Source organism: Hirundo rustica, chromosome Z, assembly GCF_015227805.2.
Source record: "Hirundo rustica isolate bHirRus1 chromosome Z, bHirRus1.pri.v3, whole genome shotgun sequence".
In the NCBI taxonomy this organism is placed as follows: Eukaryota; Metazoa; Chordata; class Aves; order Passeriformes; family Hirundinidae; genus Hirundo; species Hirundo rustica.
In genome coordinates, this window is record NC_053488.1 from 10,582,465 (window position 1) to 10,602,935 (window position 20,471).

General features: G+C 38.5%; 1 protein-coding gene across 3 annotated transcripts in view; it reads right to left on the bottom strand.

Moving 5' to 3' along the window:
* ZSWIM6 (zinc finger SWIM-type containing 6) overlaps positions 1-20,471 on the bottom strand; it is a 110,002-nt gene that overhangs the window by 54,682 nt on the left and 34,849 nt on the right. The window contains exon 1 of one of the 3 annotated variants that reach the window (XM_040089374.2): positions 16,964-16,991. The exons of the other annotated variants lie outside the window; for them this stretch is intronic. The gene's annotated coding sequence lies outside the window, so the exon portion shown is untranslated. Of the gene's footprint in view, positions 1-16,963; positions 16,992-20,471 lie in introns of those variants that run through there. 3 annotated transcript variants of the gene reach the window in all.

Consider the following 20,471-nt stretch of genomic DNA (forward strand, 5'->3'; position numbering starts at 1 on the left):
CTCATGGTTTCATGCTATCCCTGCAGTTAAACAACTTGCAACTCACCCCGCAGGAACACCATACAAACTACAAAATGGCATTCTCATCAGCACTGCTCAGTCTCAGATCACATACATCTATGTAAAACCTGAAAGTTGTCTGCACTTCAACTCATTTAATATGGATTCAGTCAAACCCATTTTAGGCATTTGTAGCATAAGACAATGTTTGTACCATTCCCTTTGTAGATCTTGGTATAAGAAAGAGATGTATTTGGAATGGTGCTTTCCAGACAGCAGTAAACAGAGCTGTCCTCTAGCACAGTGATGCTCAAACTGTGATCTAGAATGTTGTGGCAAATGATGCTTACGGCTCACAAAGCAGAAGTGGAACTGAAGCAGACAAGTCTCTTCCATTAAAGGCTAAACACAATGCCAAGAATCACTAAAACTGTGAATGTTGATAGTCTTGTGAAGTCACAAGGCTAGCAATCCATGGCTGCAGGTCACCTCTCTAAGGCATACCTTTTCATCGGTTTGTTATTTGCTTTAGTTTTGTTTTCCAGTTTTGCCATGTTGTTGCTTTCAAAGGGCATCAGTTTGAAACAAACTATGCTCCTCTATGCTACAGGTTTACTAGCTCCTTTCTCAATACCACACATCCTGAGAGCACCAGCAAACAAAAAAAACCTCAGTGTGAGCCTGGAAACCCCAAAGCTGATGGATAGCTAAGTACAGTTTACTGTAAGAAACCAGCAGATAGGAGATTTATTTATATATGTGACATTTTTTTTCTAATAGTATAACCCACAGAGATCATGTGACAGCAATTTACAAAAACAAGAATGAAGAAATCATAATCTTTGTAGAATGTGAGCAAATTATAATTTTGTGATTTACAACACATGGAATATTGTAAGCCTCAAGCCTTTGAGGGAGACTTAATAGGCTAGCTGAGGTGAGAGGAACTGCTTGGATCTGCCATACAGCAGCTTTCTACTGCAAAGTTGTGAAACCACAGTCATCAAAACTACTCTGATGCTGAATAAAAACTGGAAATAAAATTAAAACTAAGGCGAGAGGAACAAAAGGGTAACTAACACTCAAGACAGTTGCAAAAAGTGTGAGCCACAATGTCCAGATCATCTAGCTAATGTACATTTAAATGTTTACAGGTAAATTTTATTAGAATATAAACATAGGCGAGCATCACACTCAAGTTTACATTTATCCACAACGAAGGCTAGAAACAAAAGGTTAGGAGAGATTACCAATCTACATTTACATTTTGATAAACAAACTTCACTCTGCTGGCAAACCTCACAGGCCTGTGTTTATTGCAAAGGGAAACACTTGAGACATAAGGATCTGCCAACTGTCTACAGGGAGCTGCACCTTGAGAATACACTGAGAGTGCCTAAGAACAAGGACTAAGATTACAACCAGTCTTCACAGGATCAGCACAATGATATATGTTACTAGCTTTCGAGGAGGAATTCACTCCTGCTGTGATGGGGAGGAGATGACATCTTTCCTGCAACCACCAGGCAGAAGATTCCTCCCATAGCCCAAGGTACCCATCTCCCAAGGTGATACCATTTCAGCTTTTACTAGTTTTTGGATATTAATCACATTTGCAGTGAGAAATTATTATTACCTGCTAGAGCCCAAGTAAAATATCACATATGAGAAAGTGACTGCAAATGAGTAAGAGCAACAAAACTAAGCAGACTAAACTTCCCATTAAAATATCCTTAAAGCCATACGAGAAATAGACTGCTCCTGCATTCAGAAAGGTAAATATCCAGAGACTATCAGTTATTTTTAACAACTCAGAGGATGACTTGCCTGTCATATAGATAGAATGCAATTGTTTTTTCAAGTTACTATTTACTGCTTTATTGCTAAGAGCAAAAGTTTTTGGTATTGTATGTCAACAGTTAAGGTTTATCTTCCACGAATCATCTGTCTGCACCAAAAGAAAATAACAGAAATTACCTGAGACTGAAGAAAACCTTCAGCAGACCTACTGATTTAAAAGAGTGAGAAAGAGAACAAACCCATCTAACAACTTTTTTTTTTTTTTAATTACCTTCTGCCAGTTCAACCACATCTCTGCCCGATCCACATTCTTTATTGCTGCTACCACACGTTCTATGCTTATACTACACAGGCTCTATCAGCTTCACTTTATTGCCCAAAGTTAGGGTTCATCCCTATCATATTAGTAAAGCATTAGCAGTAGTTGACTGCATGGCTTTTCAAGGACAAACTGAATTTGACCAACATAGGCCACAGAACAGCAAAAAACTCAACAGAAGATGTGGGAAAGTAAAATGGAAAACCCATGAAAATTACATCCTGTTTGACTCATTGCTTTATTATCAGGAAAAACTCCTTTTTCTTACCCACTTGGTAAGGACTTAATCAAATTAGTATTTTTTAACTAGAAGTAGATAAAATCCTAAAAATGCAGATGACAGCAATCACCGATGTAAACTTCTAAAGAAATTTTTCAAGTATTAGAAAATTACTCCTTCATGGAGAGAGTGTGTCTTGATTTCCACAGCCACACTTGATAGTTTGAAAAACCCAGCCCAGGATGTCTGAAACATAGGCATCCTGCAGTAAAAAGGTATTTAGGTTGTTCCAACAACAGAAAATATTTACCTAATTGAGTAATTTAAGACTGCACTCCAGCAGTTCAAATCTAGGCTATGCAAAAGCACAAGCCAATGTAATTTTGAATCTAAACTAACCTTCCATCAGGAAATGTTATACTTTGCCTAGAAGAGGAAACTACCACTCCCATTTCCATTACTAACTGCGGAATAAATAATTTTCTTTTGTTTAAAAAGGGGAGGGGAAAAAAGAGCTCAATACTGCACTTATGCCAGATGAAAAATGGCACTAAAAGCCACAGAATGTAAGGGAAACTCTTTCTTGATGGCCATGATTCTATTCTTGCAATTGTTTACTAAATGTTCAAAATTACAAACATTCACAATGTGTTGGGGTTTTTTGTTTTTTGGGGTTTTTTTAAACAAATGCTTATGATTACTGCAGGAGTCAGGCTGTTCACTGAACTGCTATTTCATCCATAATCAAAGCAGAGGTGAAAACAGAAAAAAAGGCTTTTAAGTTTAAAACCAGAAGTCACTACATAGGACTTTTGGTAGGGCTCTGTTCATTCTGGATTATGAATTTTACAAGAGTAATGTTTTCAGCAACTTCCTCAGGTCACCAGAGCATTACGAAGGATTCCAGCAAAAATAATGAAGTACAACATAGTATTTCCTGACAAAGCAAGAGAGAAAAAGCCATGAAAACCATAATGTTGAAAGAGTTCCAGAACTGAAGTCTAGAAATCCATCAATAACACAAGTAAGTCACCCTTCCATGGCTGAAGCCAATGCAGGGGGAAGCATTTTTTTAGCTCTTGTGGGCCAGTAGAGTCACAAATGAGGACTGGAATCCCAAAAATACTACTGTAATAACAATAAAAGTGTTTTAAGGAAAAGGTCAGAAAAGGTCACTTGTATTACAAACCAGAACATCCTTGATAACACTGGCACACAGCCTAAACCCACACAAGCTGACGTCCTGTATGAAATCAGGTTCTTGTGGTTCACAGTTTTTCCATACTGCTGCTAAGTTAGATGCTAATCCATTTCTCTCCATTGCATCCTTTTCAATTATTCAATAAAATCAAATCAACATACAGTAGCAATAGCAAGTGCCATTGCCAAAACTGGCTGGCAATGCTTGCCACAGCAGTATTCCTCCATACTGACATGCACCACTTTTCTCCAGACATTGAACGAAGAATTAATAGGTTTCACATAAGAAAAATAGATTTCCAAAGGCACAGACAATTTTGGTGTAAGCTGCTCACATATCTGTTTGTATTAATAAAATGGAAATGTGTGCTAGCTCAAAGGAAAAAAAAGTTCCCAGGCCGTAACTCCTCAGCATTTCTGATTCCTGGGAGCTGTGTGCACAGCAAGGACTCAGAACAAGTAAGAGCAGGTGTGTGCGGATGGGGAAGCCCTGCATTCGCTCTAAGTGAACGGGAGCACATTTGGAACACATGGCTGCTCCTCAAAAAATACAAGACAAGCATGCAATTTTCTTCAAGAGAACATTGAGGAGCCTACCCCCTTCCCTAAAGCCACACACTACTTCTCCTTGAATTAGCAAGGCATGCCATTCTTCTTTTCAAAAGCCAAGAAGTTTTTTAGTAATATTTAACTCTTAACCTGCGGCCCTCAGAAGTTTAAAAAGTAACACTTACTATGACTGTTACTCAAAGTTTCTAGATAGTACATCAGCATGTAACATGCATGCTGTTCAAGTCTTCACTAACACGCAGAGGGTTGAACAATAAAATGCAACATAAGGCTTTTTTGTCCTAATTCATACCCCACTCCCACAAAACCATAAAACTTTCTAGACACCAAAAATGTGTTAGTGAGGAGTTTGGAAAAGAAGGGGGACGGAGAACAAAAACAGAACTGAACAAACGAGAAAGCAGAGCTTCCATGATAAAGTAAAGAAAACAATTTAAGAAAGAAGGACAAATTTATACAGCAAAATACAATTTAATCTGTCATTTATTAAGCAAGTTACTGGCAGCCAGGATAGCTGCATATTGTATTTCTACCTAAAGACCAGGTTTTAATAGTACATAAATTATCCAATTGACAAACAAACAAAAAAGCATGTCTGGTAACATACAGCATTTTCTAATTTTCACTGACAAGCCAAGAAACACCCTAGAATTACCTTCTGACAGAGAAACATGAACCACCACCACTAAAAGTTATTTAATGTTTATATGTTTACTAACTAAACTTACAGTTTGTAGTGCAATTCAGGGAGACATAAAAACAAAGTGACAGAAAGGACAGCAAGTGTCTCTAACAGTAAAACAAGCTGCTTTCATGAGATCTCTCTACATTTTCCTGGTGTTAATTTTTTCCTGGGCCTCAGCTTCTGATAACCTATCTAGTCTACAAGTATTTGCATTTGTGATAAGCTGCCAGGTGGTGTACTTGTGGAGGTGTGGTTAATGCCTAATTTTGTTAGCTTTGGTTGCCTACTACAATAATGAAGAGTAGAACTTGCTGATGAACATGAAACCCAAACCACAAAACTAAGAACACTGGTGAATAATTTTGTGACTCAATGTTGTGTGTTGATTTTACTTATCTCAAAGCAGACACCGCTCTTGTGGGTGTACAATAGTGAAAGGCTCCCTATCTATGCTCTTAACTTTTATCATAACCTACCTAAATATAATTGGGAGTGGGGAAAAAGAAAAATCACTTGAATTTCTTGAAGAAAATCATGTCTATTTGGATGGTGAAACAGATGCAAGTAAACACAGTGTCAGAAAAGCTGAACAGGAATTGAGCCTCTAACATCAGTTGTTGATATTACTAAATAAAATATTGTTTTCTAGCTTAGACAAAGACTAAGTACTAAATTCAGTGAGGTACTGGATTATTACACAACACTGTCACCTCAGGTTAGTCATGTCAGAGTGCATTTAAATAGCAAGACACTGACAAGCTTACTTATGAATCAGTTTTCAGTGTTGTTCAACATACTTGGATTGAGAGACTTACTGCTATTTGGAGTAGTTCTGCATCCCAAGAAGACAGACAAAAATAGAATAGCTGAATTCAGTATCTAGCCTCTCTTACAGTGACAAAGAACCATAACCTGAAAACTTGGCTGAAGACTGTCAGTATCCTGGTCCTAGCAAAATAAACTCAAATGCTTCGAAAGTCAGGCCTCTTACATAAAAGCAGATAGATTTATTTTCTTTGTACTTGAAATCATTCAAAAGAAATTTCAAGTATCTAGAAAAAATGCTCACATCTTGTTCCCTGCAACAACACCCCCAGTCCCTTTCTGCAAATATCCCCTGCTTTCTCTGAGCAGAGTAATCTGAAGGAAGGCAACTAGGTACGGTCTCAGAATTGTCCGTATTTTAAAATTATAATGATGCCCAAAACACATCCATCCATATCCTCCTCAGACAAACGAGAAAGAAAAGAATTGTTTAACCATGCTTCCAGAAAGACAGCTATGATTTAGGTTATTTTATTTGTTGAGAAATTGTTAAAAGAAATCATCCACTAAACCATGACAGACTGTGTAGCAGGGATTACTAGTCCCTACATCTGGCTTTTCTTGTTTACTTAAGTCAAACAGGAGGCTTCCCCCTCTGATAAGGAGTGAGACTGGTATCATGAGCTACAAGCATTATCAGCAACTTCCTTAGAAATCTGGCCCTTCTCCCTGTGGTCTGAATCTTTGGATGCGAGTGTGCCATATGACCTGTATTGTATCTACGCCCTTCTTAAATTCTCCAAGCAAGTCTTAAAAGCTAAACTTAAGATTTCACAGACCTAGCTTGTCCTAACAAGCAATATGGATATTTTGAGGTTAAATGGGGTCAGTTTCCTACCTAAATATTTAAACATTAGACTGACAATTTTTAAAATACTTTGAAAACATGCAGCAATATCAGCAATGAACCTGGAATACCCAGCCTGTTGCCCTCTTCTTACTCAGCAAGAAAATCCTGTTTCTGAGAAAGAAAACTCCTAGTTCTTACCTCTCACAAGACAAAGCTCATGAGCCATGCAAGTGCTAGCTGAATCTTTCAATCTGTGACCTACATTAATCAGATCAAAAGCATTCTCACAGCCTCTGAAAGAGGGATGAGGGATTAATTGCTCACCTTTTCAGTGTCAATTCTCCTGTGTTTGCTTGGTTTTAGTTGATGTGCTGTTCTAGTTGCACACATGAAAAGAAGCAGAAGGCAAGAAGACATCTAGCATCCCTGATGAGGCACCAAAACCAATCACCATCTCATCCCTGCAATAGGTACTTCACATGTCCACTAGTCCCTCTGTCACAATAATTTCTCAATCTAAATACAAACAGTTAAGCCATCTGTGCTGGTTTTGGCAGTTAATTTTCCTATGAGAATTTGGCTAGCATGGGTTATTATTTTGGATTTGCACTGGAAACAGCATTGATAACATAGGGATGTTTTTGCTGTTGCTGAGCAGTGTTCACACAGTGTCAAGGCCTTTTCTGCTCCCCACCCCACCCCACCAGCGAGGATGTTGAAGGGACACAGCCAGGACAGCTGATCCCCACTGAGTATAAGGATATCCCGTCCCATATGACATGATGCCCATCATATAAAGAGATGGGAAGAAGGAGTCACTTACAGAGTGATGGCGTTCGTCTGCCCAAGTCACAATTATATATGATTTAGTCTTGCTTTCCTGGATATAGCTGAACATGTGCCTGCCCATGGGAAGTGGTGAATGAACTCCTCCTTGTTTTGTTTTGCTTGTGTGTTGGCTTTTGTTTTACCAAAACTGTCTGTGCCTCAATCCACAAGTTTTCTCACTTTCACTCTTCTGATTCTCTCCCTTGTCCCACAGGGAGCAAGAGAGCCAGTAGCTGTGGCTGTGCGAGGCTCAGTTGCCAGCTAAGGCTAAACCATAATGGCATTTCTCTTCATGAATTTACCCCCAAGAGCTCAGAAATGTTGTTCCATTAAAAGCACATCCCAGCACATCCTCCTGGTTAGGGCTGCTGGAACACTCTACCCCTCCCCAATCCCCTCTGGTCTCTCATGGACTATTGAGCTGAAATTAGCTATTCATTACATGTGAAGGAGGCTCACATAGAGCAGGACCCTGCTGCTAAAGACTGCTATCTTACATGGCAATTTTGCAACTATAGCATCTGCTACCTTTACTAATATGTATATTTAATGCCACTGCATAATGTGCAGGATTATATGCTGTTCACTGCCTGTTTGTTCAGATACTACATGCTCGTAAGTAGCACTATTGTGTTTGAAAAACATTGTACTTTTTTTATTATGCCTTCTCCCTGGTGTTTCTTCTAACAGAGCCCCAAACAAGCTGCTCATAGACTACTCTAGACCAAAAACTCCCATGACTTGGGGCGAGACAAGCTTCTGGCCTGCACTACTAATATAATTTAGTTTATTTCCTGCATCTCACTCTCCAAGCTACAGTTTTACATTGTTCTAATATGAAGGGAACAAAAAAGGAATCATATCTTGACAACTGGTCAGATATGTACTCCACACTCTTGCCACTGGGAATACAAATACTCAGAGCAGTGGCCTTTGCAACAGATTTTGTTCTTTCAACTGTAAGACACTCAAAGAAGTAATATTAAGTTCCATCACAAGCAGTTATTAATCATTTTGTTCACAGAGCAAACTGCCTCGGGGGGGAGGGAAATCAAAGTTTTAAACTAGAGCGTTTAGGAGTCAAGTGTTGAACCAACATGTCAGCTGTTTCATCCCTTACAGGGAAACCTTCAGTCTGCTCCTAGGCCAAGTAGCATCTTAAGCGAATCGCATCAATCCTCCCTTACACCTAATTCAGGAAAAAGTGATTATGAACATGGTTATTCCAGGTGGCAAAATAATTCTCCATCTAATGTAGAAGGCAGCACTGGCATCTGTGGTTGCCAGCTCAGATTTCAACCTTAATTACACACCTCCAAAGCAACCTAAGCACAGGAAGCGATTCTACTCTGCATAACTGAATCGATGCCCTTCAAGAAACACTACTTTAAATCTGATTTTGAGGAAGCAATAATCTGCTCTCTGTTGGAAGGTGAACGTAAATTCAAAGCAAAAGAGATTCCATAATTCTGAGCTAAACCAAGCTCAACTAAGTGTTTAGGGTTATGCAGGTAGGCATTTGCTCTAGAATTTGTATGCAGACCATTTTGGTTTAGAAAGATTCGGGAGCTGTAACATCACTTAAGTGTACCCACAGGACACTTTTAGGAACGAGATTCTAACTAGTCCATTCTCCTTGTTCCAAGCTACAAATAAATCTATAGATGAGTAAGGAGAGGCAGAGACAGTCCTTACTGGCCAGGCAGAGTCTCAGTCTAGTCATGTCTTTTCTGCTATGAGCATGCAATAGTCAAATAGCCTACCGTCTCAATACAAAAGGATGCCCAAGGCTTTCCTAACTGTCTTTCATTTACAAAGTAGATAAGCTGCATTCCTGAGGACAAAAAGACAAAAAGGACTCCAGTGGACAGGGCCTTTCTACTCACCCAATACACACGAAGGCTGCTCTAAAGTGCAACTGAAACTCTATCCTGAGAATTCTGCAGAACTAAGCATCACCCCAGTTCTAGAGAACATGAAGGTACCAGGAGGCTGACAAAGGTTATTGTCTGCGATGCATTGCTGATGAGAGTAAGGACAGCAGAGAAGACTGTACCTGGAAGTAATCCAGAAGGAAAGACCAACGTCTGTTCCTTACACACATGCACACACGCAGAGTTTGTATGCAACTAGAACAGGAAAATTCAGTTAATCTACATTTTGGGTCTACTTCAGACATACAAAGTAATAAGAATATTTTCATTTTGTGTGTGTGTGTGTGCTGCTGCTGGAATATACGAAGTTTCTCTTTCTAAAGCAGTAAGCTATTCAAACAACCCATCAATACCGCACAAGATGAGGCAATGGTGCTCCTATCAGTGAGGAACAACCATCACAGGTTGGCATTTATAAAGCATATGAGGTTGAGCAGAGTAATTTCTCAAATTATGACAGATTCAGAATAAACAAAAACAATAAAAGCTATTTCTTCCATCGCAGACATATTCAACAATGACAACCCTCACGTAGTCCACATGAAGAGAAACAATTTGAATACCAAAATAATGAAGCAGAACCAAAACACTTCTAAAAAAGACTAATATATATATAATTTGGGTTTTGTTGTTTTTTGTTTTTCCTTTTTTTAACTCATCTACACGAAATTCATAAAGCAGAAAAACTGGACCTGTTCTATTTTGGCACAGGAAAATTTACTATGATTTTAAAATATCCCTGTCAGTGACAAAACTGTTGGAAAAAGAATTCATTTTCTTTTTAAGAGTAAGCATGTCACTGTCTGAAGACTTTGTTTTGAAAGGTGATGTTTACTTTTTACACAAGAGACCAATGCAAGTTACAAACCTTCAAGACCATAAAAAACAAGACAGCTAAAGAAACCACATTTTAAATTTCTGGAAATACGCTGAACAAAAAAAATAACTTGTCCAGTTGTCCAGGACATTAAGAGAAGTGACCTTTGTGTTTTCCCTTCAGTCTGTCTTCCAAATAAAAGAACAGTAAAAAAGCCACATGCGTTATTTCTGTTTTCAGGCGAGTTTCAGAAATTTTGTTTCTCATCTAGCTGCCCCTGCAACCGAATTGTTTACCACATTTACATTATCACAAGGACTTTTTATATGACCTAATTTTCACAGTCAAACAAAGTATTTCTGAGAGCATTCATAGGATCTATTGCTGTAATGAAATGTTGGTTTAATTAAGTACAGAAATGGATACTTTTAAAATGCTCTACAATCAGAACAGGCTGAAACAAATGCTACTATACTATACTACACTTTACCACTTGTAGTTATTTTTTCAGAGAAAATATTGAAATCAGCAGTACACTAACCTGAAAACAAACTACTTAACCAATTTGTTTCCCTAGTGCAATACTTTAAGCAAGTAAAAAAGCCTTAATAGAGAACATTACTTTGAATTCAGAGGTCCTGACTGGAGTTCGCCAGTAAGAAAACATCTTTCTTGAAACATCTTTCCTTCTTACTGTCTTTTAAGGGTAAAGAAGAAACAGAAAATCACTGCAATATCACTAAGCACCCGTACCTGACATTATGAAGTTTGTTTTGCTCTCTCTTCCTCAGAACTCGAAAGGGTTTGCTGGAAGGAAGCCTCTCATGCTGCACACCACTAGTCACTAGCACTTCAAAGGACAGAGAAAAGGGCTTCTTACACATCACAGGCAGTTTGCTAATGTTTACAGTAACAGAGTATTATTTCTACTCATAATCCACAAAAATTGTCTGCAGAGGGTGGGGTGGGCAGAGAGACATATTTCTTCCTCTATCACGGATTGCACAGCATCCCATTGAGAAATGAGGGTGAGAAGGCTCGACAGCAGAGTGGGCTAAGCCACAGCCAGGCTGACAGCTATACCAAAGGGAATACCTGTGCCCCCGGGCCCAGACAGGCATCAGGCTGCAGCTGCCAAAAAACTACTTCCTGCTTGGTGCACTCTGACAAGCAGAAGTCTGGGTGGAAATATTTTGCAGGGCAGACTGACCCATCTCAGATGAAGGATGTCTAGCACAGCAGAAGGTGAACTAGCTAACAAAGAGAGGAAAAAAGCCCACACTGCTGCTCATGGAGGACAGAGCAGCACAACCTGTGAGTAATGTCTGCCCCAAAGAAGAGCAGTGCATGAGGAACAGGCAGTCTAGACAGGATAGGGGGTGGGGGGGTGTGGCTTGTTTGCTTCAACTGTTCCACAATGCAGACTTTTCCCACATCAAAAGGAGGGGAAGGGAGGGGAAAGAGACAGGCAGCCTTGCAGGAAGACCTATCACACTTTTAAAAAAGACAGAAAAGTCGGCCACCATTTGTTCATGATACTTGCTTCATGTCTTAGAAAAACTGATTTGCTACTTAATAACTCGAGGACTGGGTTTTTCCATACAGGGGAACTGAAGAAGAATGGAATCCAATTCATCATCTCCCAGTAAGTCTGAATGTGTCTAAGTTGCTGCCAAGAACCTTCCAGTCCATAACTTACTTTTAGAAACAAGAAAAAAAACACTAAGCTGACTGCTTTAATGAATTGTGGTAAGCAATTATGCAACAGATTAAAAATATAAAATAACAGCAAGCTACCCTAAGCATCTATACCCTGCATATCATCTTCTCCCAGCAGCAGTTCTCCAGTCATATAACACTCAGCCACATGTACAAAGTCTCAACCTTTCAAGCAGGAAAATGAAACAGAGTAAGGGTGAGGAAAGGACATATTAAAAAATTTATGTCTTCACAAACCCAGAAATTATTTGCAACATAGTATTTAAGAGCCATTTAAAATATGAATAAATAGGTTTGGAATAGTTATACTCATTTAGAGCACAAGCACATTTGTTTAAGTAAATACAGTCTGACAGCAGTTTGGATCACCTATCAGAATGAATCAACTGCAAGTTTAATATGCGTTATTTGTATTCTACATAACAGTCTATGTGTTCTCTCAAGCCACTGCAGCGATAGCACATTTAAAGTCTTTCACTGTGCACTAAATCTAAGGTATCTAGCAAAACACAGTATATTCCAGTTGGATCCTTCCCAAACCATATCACTCAACTTTTTAAATATTACTGCCATCTGGCTACTAGGCTTTGTTTACCAAAACAGTAGCTGTGCAGACATTTCTACAGCAGCTGTAGTCAAAAAAATTAAGTCATGCCCATTTGGTAATTCACATTAAAAAATGGAAAACTCTAAAACTATTTTATCAAGCCAGTTACCATTGTACCAAGAAAAATTCAATATAGGTAGCTTTGTGTTTTGCTGTACTTTCCATTTCAGTGCTTTAATGTTCTCCACCAACTCACTTCCCACTGGCATTCTCAAAGTCCAGAAGTAACAGTGACCGAAGAACATGTGAAAAGCAAGTAGTGTATCTTTTATTACCTGCAATTCCATTCTGGATAAGTATCAGTGTTACAGAAATACAACATGGAAATGATGTCATAGTAGTACCTCTGGTCATTCGTAGGGTACACAGCAAATCAGACCCTTCTCAAAGAGACCCCAAAACCACGCTGAAGGCTCTGATGTAGTCCAAGGGCTCTTCCCATTGTTCAGGCCACACTAAGCCAAACAAGTATTTAAATTATTACTAATCTGAAACAGTGCACAATGAAAGCTGGGGAAGTCCTGGGAACAGTGGGAATATTTAAATCAGAAAAGAGCCTGTGGGTTTTGGGTTTTTTTGTTTTTTTTTTTTTTTTTAATTACAGTACATTATATTAATGAGGCCTGGAAGCCACAAACCTAAGGTTCTTTGTGACTGAGTTGTCAAGGCAACACAAAACACACTCAAGGCCAAACAGGTAATGAAGCATTTTGAGCAGTTTACTTTGTGGATATCTTACAGGTGTATGGCAGAATTCAATCTTTAAATAAAGGCTGTGGCCTCAGAGAGTAGATAAGCTTTGGCTGGATAAAAGCCAATGAGAGTGTAGTTACAGCAAGGTTTTTTTCCCAAGTTCTGCCATGCTTCAAACACACCTCAAGCTCTATATACATACTTATTCACTTCACTACCCAAATAGCCAAATGTAAGAGAATCTAGCAGTTGCTTGAAGAATGCATAACTAGAACTGAAATAGTTGCACCAATTTAAAGCACGAACATATGGGTTTGTGGACAGTAAAAATATCTGACAACAGTCTGTATCAACTGCAAACTTAACAAGCTATAGGATAATTAAGAGAAGTTGTTCATACATATGTCAATAAGTTGAGTCATGAGTTTTTGTCCCAAATGTTCCACCAGGAACTCTGTACAGTTTGGTACATGCATATACATTCCTTGTGGCAGTAACAGCTTGTTCCTACATCTGAATGAACACAGCAGATTGATAACGCGCTTTACAGCCCAGAACAGCTCTGAAGGCTGATCCTGCAGAGAGTGTAGTCAAAGAGTCTCTTTGTTCTCTTCCAGAGAGCAGTATTTCTTGACCTATAAATTGTTTCCATGTTGATGTTTTAGAAAAAAAATCAATATTTTTGGAAGCAATAGCTAGACTTTTACTTTTTTTCTCCTCTCTCTCAAATCACAGGCACTGAGGTTATCTGAGAAGTGACATGGCCCAATCTGACTGAAACAAGTACAGCCTCTGGACAAGTTTTAGCCTGATCTGACTTGAGTACTTTATAAAAGATTTCAGGCTGTAAGTACAGATTCTTCTTTGCTAGGGATAAAAACATAAAGAGCTAAGAACCACAAGCAACCAAAAAACCCGGTATCACACGATTTTATGGAAAGATCACATAATATGCATGGAAATCAGTGAGTCTATCACAATTAAATATCTTTGTAAATGGATTCCAAAGTGCCAGGAAAGTTACCATTAGGTATTATGTATGAACCATCTACTAGGCCAAAGAGAAAGCAAGATTATTTTCTTCTCATCTTAAAAAAAAAAAACCAAACAGCTTTCAGAAGGTCTCAAAAAAACGAAGAACCACACTAACTTTCCTCAAATACTTTCACAGCATGATTTTCATCCCTAAGATAAAATAACACCTAACCCAAAAGATTCAAGCAACCAAATATTAATGAACAGTACCAATGTGATACTGAGATTTTTGATACTGCTCACCTGCTGACTGTTTGAAAATGACAAGCGCTGCATTCTCACATCTGTGACTCTTACAGCAAGCTTGTGCTGCAGTTAAACAAGGCCAATACAGGTTATTCAGCAGAGCATGTTAAGTAAATCTCTCAATAGGTAAGTAAAGTTAAAAAATAGTGAACAGTTGAGGACATACGACATTATTTCAATTTATGACATCTGACATTGAATTAATTCAATAATTACTTTTTTTTTTTTTAGACGCAGATCACTATCAGCAAAGGCAAAAAATATGGATAAGCAAAAAGAGACAAGCTGTTAGAACTGCAAAACCAGATTACTACTCTAACTCTACTGATGTCCTAGAGGAAGATCTTGTAGCGCGGTACTTGCTTCAGAAACATGTCACTCTTCCAAGAGATTACTTTCAAGTTGTTACAAACACAACTGGCAGAGAAGACTGTTATTCAAGTACCAAATTTCATTTATCTTCTTTCTGGATAGAGACAGAAAAGAGGAAACATTGGCTTGTATAAAGACATCTATTTTTATTTATTTATTTTTTTAAAATACTGCCTTACCATCTTCCACCTTGACCTTTTCTGTATTTCTTTTATCTGGTAAAAGTGATAATGACAGAGAATTGTCATTGATGCACCAAGTGGTTTTCCTGTTTGTACAGTATACACTTAATCCCAGTTCCAGTCTCAATGAAGTCCCTAGCAGTTAAGAAACCTTTACATTTAGTTTTTAAATCTGACCTCCATATACAGTAATCTAAACACTTAAATGAAAGTTTTCAAGAAAGAGTGATTGTTTTAATTCTCTTCTCCCCCTGCTTTCTTCCTCTCGCCTTAGTTCTGAAACAAGAAATCCCCTTTTAATACCTCCTTCAGTTTCTGATACACACCTAACTGCTTTTGCAGTGCTAAGTAATACCAGCTGGGGTAGGTGTGGATGAAAGCATTATTCACTTGCCCTGGGTTTCATGAGGTGAAATCCACAGGCAAATTTGCAGAGGTTGTCTCGATTCCCTCTCTATCTCTGCAACAATGCATACATATCTGAATTAAAATTTAGCAAGGGACAAAGTTTAAATTAATGTAGTTGAGAAGAGGGAGGCAGGATTGTTTCAAAATTCTCTCTGAGAAGCAGCCTGTTGTATTAGAACAAAGCAACTGATTTCTATAGTTTCTTTGTTCGGGCAGGTTAAAAAGGTCATTTATGCCTCAAAGCACCGAATTAACATTTGAGGACATAAATTTTTAAAATGGCTATTTGCTTCTCCTCTCTAAATTACATAGGCAAGAAGTAAAGGGGAAAGGGGAAGCCAGACCTCCAAAGGAAAAAGAGCCTTCTCCTCAGGCAAATTAGGCATTGAATTTACATCCATAACAGTAAATGGTGAGTGTATATTAATTACACCTCAGAAATTAAGTAGATAGTTCAAGTGGTGTCTAATAAAACTATTTTTTAATTACTTAATAATTTTTGGCATAGCATATACAACTTTCTCCCTCCTGTCCACAGACACAAGCTCCAATATTCACAATGTGAAATCACCACCAGAAGAAACAGCCTTCCAGCATGTTTTGCACTGACACAATACTGCTCATCTTGCTGGTCCTGATTTTAATAAACTACATCATAACTCATAACACAAATACAATTATTTATATAATAAATGTTGCGGGTCTTAAAAGAAATAAACAAATCAAATGTGCTTTTAAATTAGATAACTGGAAGTATTTGGGACCAGGTTCTCTAACACTAGGCTTTTCACCTCTGAAAGCACTTGTGGTTATCATCAATTCTTCACAACTAGCATTGATTGAACTATTAACTGCATTTCTATGAAAACCTTGCAAGCTAAAAAGTCTTTCACAAAGCCACAAATATTCTTCACAAAAAAAATCATGCTGAACTCAAATAATGGCCTTCGGATACAGTTTGAGCAAAAGCTCATAGCTCATCATTTGCTTTCTCCGGCTGTCCAAAATCTGGCTGTCTTGCTTTCATGTCACCCTCCCAGCAGATGGAAGCAGGACAACAACCTGCAGATAATGTTCCTTGCCACACGGAGGTCTTGCTAACTCTAATTTTAGACAATAATTCCCAAACAATCAGCAGCACCCCTTCAACTGCAGCAGCTTGAACAATAGAGTCTCACAAAGTGAGTGCCAACATAGTGGTACCAAAGAGGTGGGGAAACAGAAGAATCATGGTAGCACACATACAGTGTATATATTGGCAATATCTCTCGGATACTTCCCCACTCGGCAAAAAACATCACTCAGAATTCACTGGGAATTGGTTTTTAATGCTTCCTTCAATGGGTAATTTTTATTTAAGGAGAGCAAGCCAACATTCACCATTCAGAATTGTCCAAACCCTACAGCCAAAAAATAACCACCTGTTGAACTTTTTCAGACTCAGGAACAGCTCAAATATCCATTACCAAATGTAACAATTTGCTCCGGCCAGAGAAAGAAGAAAAACTCAGTGAAACCCAGACACTCCATGTACCTTTAACAATGCTGCTTCACCTAACAACCAGATAGTAAAGACTCTGTTATAGAGTAACCCATAGGAGCAAAAGATGAATGCTGCTAGGCACTAGCTCATGGTAAAAAATGTAAATTGGTAATACAAAACACAGCTGTTGTTTTGAAGGCAACAAAAAAATTCAGACAACAGTTCCTTACACAAGCAGGTGAAGGCAAAAATTTTCTTCATGTTCCCACCTGTCAGTGTGAAGAGTATCTGCCACAGCTTTCTGCCAAAACAGGAAAAAGATCAGCAATCAAAGAAGAAAACTCAGCCTGCAGGAAGTGGCTTATAAAATGCTTTGGCACTTTTCTTCTGTGTTTTTTGTGTTATTTGTTGAAACATCAATGCACAAAAAAGAGAGTATTATCACATAGTTACCCACAGAAGTTGTTTCTGAACAAGAGAAATTATTCTTTTTGCGCCATTATCAGCATTAAAAACATATATACAATGTGGGTTTTCTTGTCTTCTAAGCCTAAAATTCTCAGCTTCTAGGTTTCCAACAAAACTGTACTTCTACATTACTCAATTTGCAACTAATAGATTTTTAATAGATTCTTATTAAAAGCACCATGTAATTCCAGATAGGCAGGAGTAACTGTATCAAAACCTGTGAATATTTTTAATTTCAGTTAGCTTTACAACAACATGTCAATTATAAGGATCTGTACAGCAACTGTCACTTCAAAGAGCGTAACTGCAACTACCCTCAAGAGAAAGTTTCCAAAGTGTCACGAAGCCAGTTGAAACCACTGCTGTGCTCTTCCAGTCTGTTCATAGAGATACAACAAATCTCAAAGTACTAGAGAAATGCAGATGCTGCTGTATCTCTGTGTACAATTACAGTATCTTTGTGACACAAGTACCATACTGTGTTACAAGAACTTGCCAGGTACCACCAAACAGCACTGTGATATGTTTCAAGGCTAGAACAAGTTTATATTTCATGGTGTAACCATATTCTTTTTAACTGAACAGGATCCAGCTTTTTCTGCCTCAGGCGTCATCTACCAGCACAGGTCAGCCACATCCAAACCACACTAATTGGTGTCTTGCTTTGGTAGGCACACAAAAGGTACACGCAGCACAATGACCTGTACCATTTACATACTAAAGGTAATAAAATGCAGTTTATATTGTACAGAATAAGATAAAAGAGTCGAATATAGTCAAATCAAATTTAAACTAAAAAGATACAAGATTCACAACAAGGTTTTAATAAAAAAGATAAAGGGGTTCAGAGTTAAAAATTTTCTATGGGCACTTGAAAGACATTTCAAGGGAAGTTTGAGAAAGTGCTCCTTTTACACATTTAGCCCTGGGGTGCTTCTTTTACACAGGTCCCTGGGGGATACTTATTTACTGTTACTCAAATAATTAGAGAAAAATGTACACAATTTATGATAGTCAAACCAGTTACTTTCATCAAGTCTACTTTGTGCAACAGAGTTCTCTGAGCCACATGTTGCATTTTGTATAGGGTTTCCAGAGACATTAATATTCAGATTCTCCTTGTTGCTGCTCAGTTGAGGTTCCTTCAATCGCCCAGAATGTCCTGGCAAAGGGCACCAATAATTCTGTCCCACACAATGGCTCACATCCTGGTATAGGGACAATATCGGATGCTGGGCAGACAGACCTGAAGAGAAAACTGCCAACCCTCTGGGGAAGGAGAAATGGAAAAGGAAATGATACACAGCAAATGGGACGAGAAAGAAAAGTTGCTTGACACCACTACCATATCTAAATCCCATTAAGGCAATCATCAAGAGAGATTTTTTACTCTCCTGATTCACCCAACCAGAAAGCAGGAGGGTACTCTCTCTCCAAACACCATCAACCAATGAACAAAAACATTCTGATGTTTTAAAGCTAGAGAGGTGTTTTCATCCCTACCCTATGCTAACGAAAAAACAGCTGCAGAACAAAAGCCAGTTTTGTGCTACGGCATGGGAAAAAAAAGAGGAAGGGACAACAGGTAGGAGACACTTGGAAAACTACTCATAATATTCAGGAAACTGTTTCTGTTGGGTGTTATTTTCTTACCTAATCAAATAGATGACTAATTTATTATTCCTAATTTATCTGCCAGCTCTGAGAGCATTCTACTGTCAGCTCTCCAAGTTCAGGAGGGCACCAGACGCATTGTCCCCAAAAAGTGATATAGCGGGGGAAAAGCACAGGAACAAATGCGGTGTCTTAAATCACAGCCCTTGCAAAAGTGGTTTCAGTAGAAGCTGTATGTGAAGTTACGTTTTGGTTAATCCCCTAGAAAAGAAGTGAGGCAAAAACATACTGAGTTTCAAATTCCTTTACATATTAAAACTTAACACAAATTCAGCCTGAGTACCCCTTTGCCAAAGTAACTGATAGAGGAAAAAAATCCAACATGGTACGTAATACACTCTCAGGGAAATAAGGATCCTGGGAAATCAGTTAGTACACACATGGCACTAACTGGACATTTGATCTCTTTTGATTATTACTCTCTGCCCTTTAGCAGTGACGCAACACCTATAACTGCAAAGGGGTTGCTACTATATGATATTAGATTTTTTAGAAGCCTTTTGCTGTTTTCTTCCTGCACACTTACACTGACACTGTACTGAACTGGTAATACTGCTCTGTTATGGATGGAAAAAAACCTATACAGAACCATAAGCCAGTAGAGCACACAGGGAAAAGTGTGCCGCTTTGTGCACCAGTGCATCTGTGTTGCGGCACCACTCTATAGTTCTGGGGTTTAGCTGGTTGGTTTTATTGGTTTATTTGTTGTTTGTTTCGGGGGGGGGGGGGGGGGGGGGGAAGGTTAGCTTATTTTTTGTTGAGGGGGTGTTTGTTTTGGTTTTGTTGGGTTTTGGGTTTTTTTTTTCCAAAATTATAGTAAACGCACAGGGTTTCTCAGTGGATACAGCACTGGGTTCACTTCCTTTTCCAGGAAAAGGGCCTCTCTCTTTAGAACGGCTTCTAAGTTTCTTTCATTATGAGTCATAATGACAAGACACTTCAGGGAACATGTGTACCGAACACAAAAACAGGCTCAGAAGAGAAGTGAAACATCACATCAAATATGAGGAACTTACACACCATAACACCAGTGAAAACCAACTAAGCAACAATATTGCCTCTGCCATGTTAATTCATAGATTTAATAAAAATAATTTTAAAAAACCCACTTATATAGGCATTCTAGCAAAATCCATCTCCACACATCAAATTAAACCTCTGACGGTGAATTTCAGAAGTAATATATTAAGATCTATCTGGTGCCAATTTTTAAATTTTTTTTCAGAAATGCAGAACCACTATGAGTCTCTCAGGGCTCAAACTCAGCGTAGGCAATTCCTATTAAATAGCTTGCAATATTTAGAAAGCTTGAAAGATCCAAACTCTTGTTTTATACGGTTTATGCTGCATTTAACTAGACTTAGTCATTTTATAGCTCAAGAGGAAATACCAAATTGTGCTTGCTGGGTTGAGAAGCACAAACTAGTCTGATTCAGAGAAGCAACCCAAAGCCTCGCTCACAGTCAGTCACATTGTGTCACTACTGCCCTGATGCTCCAGACAGAACTTGAGGCACCACAGAGGAATGCACTGTCCAGCAGCAGTCATAAAATTTAATAATAATCTGCAACAGACAAGACAGTGGAGAAAGCAGCA